We start from the raw sequence: 1410 nt of genomic DNA on the forward strand, positions 1-1410 counted from the left end.
CAAATCCGGTCCCTTCATCCAGCAATCATTAATGCATTTGCCATTGTATCTGTTAGATGCATTAAAGACAATCCTCAAGGGCGTACTAGAGCTATCCCTTTTCGCAACTGAATGGTGAGGAATATAGTGAACAGGGCCTTGATAACTCTCGACCTCTTCTGGCGTCAACTTGCGCGAAAATCCCATCTCTACCATTTCTTGCATCTGCTTGTCATAAGCCTCTGCCTGCCCTTTGTTTCTTAGCAGCCTCTTCTCTAGTCCAACTAGCATCTTCTTAGCCTGATACCGGTTATCCTCCAGATCACACGGATCCTTAGCCCAAGGGTAGGGAACCATCCATTGATTACCGACTTTGGTACAAGACTCCTTGATAATTTTGCCTTCCAGCTTCTCAGTGGCCCTTTCCTGGGACTTGCAGTCACAAGGTCCTATGTCCACCCCTAGTGCTTCAGTGTTCCAAAAGTCATCCAGGTCGACTGGCTTCTTGATCTGCATATGCATTTGTAATGATGCGTTTTCCACTCGTATATACGTGTATGCTCAGGTGTGTCGGTGTGTGTGTGATCGTGGCTCGTGTGTATAATCGTAGTGTATATACCATGTGATGCGCTAACCCAAAAGGTCCTCGCTGGTGCGGGTAATTACGAATTAATCACCCTGAGGTTAGCATAAAATGATAGACAAACTAGACGTGTACGTACAACAGTATATATATCTATCTATTCTTTCACTCACTAATTAAGTACAAGCATACAGGGTTTTCGTCGTGTTAGATCAATGCAATACGGTGTGCACACCTTACCGGCGTGGCTACGGTGGTTTAGTCACGAGGTATAAATAGTCTATGTATCTTAGCTAGCGCTCCGTCTCTCTCTGCACGTACAGAGTATGTTTGTACTAACGTGTTTCTCATAGAACAACCAACAGAGTTGATGTATATGACAAACAGAGGGTAGCACCGTAAATAAACAAATACAATGACTCAAAATAGTTTAAAGAGAGAGAGAGACACAAATACGATAGAGCACTCATACGATAGACCTATTAATACTTACAAGACGCTGACGTTCGGGAACTGTCTTTTATAGTCCAGTACCCCGGTATTTATTCTCTTTTTAGAATCATTAGCCCGCTATCTGACGTCAGTATTGGCCTCGACACGCCTTTTTTAGACGGCGAGTTTACTGGACGTTCGGACGTGGTCAAGTTTTTCGTTCTACCTGACTGCGTGCTATGGCACGACTAAGCTTTAATCGTCTTTAGGATTAATGGTTTCTAAAACCTGCATCGACATCCTATCCCCTTAGGCTAGCCAGTCACTTTCACGATTTGCTTAAAGGCATAATTCGACCATCGATTATGCAAAGTTGACGAATGCTACAGTAACTGGCACCTTGTGTAGTTAATAAG

At 43.6% G+C, this 1410-nt stretch overlaps 1 protein-coding gene across 1 annotated transcript in view; it reads right to left on the reverse strand.

Annotated features, from left to right (window-relative positions):
* LOC106814832 overlaps positions 1 to 1410 on the reverse strand; it is a 9781-nt gene that overhangs the window by 1225 nt on the left and 7146 nt on the right. The window lies entirely within an intron of this gene.

Source organism: Priapulus caudatus, unplaced genomic scaffold (assembly GCF_000485595.1).
Source record: "Priapulus caudatus unplaced genomic scaffold, Priapulus_caudatus-5.0.1 Scaffold987, whole genome shotgun sequence".
Taxonomy (NCBI): Eukaryota; Metazoa; Priapulida; class Priapulimorpha; order Priapulimorphida; family Priapulidae; genus Priapulus; species Priapulus caudatus.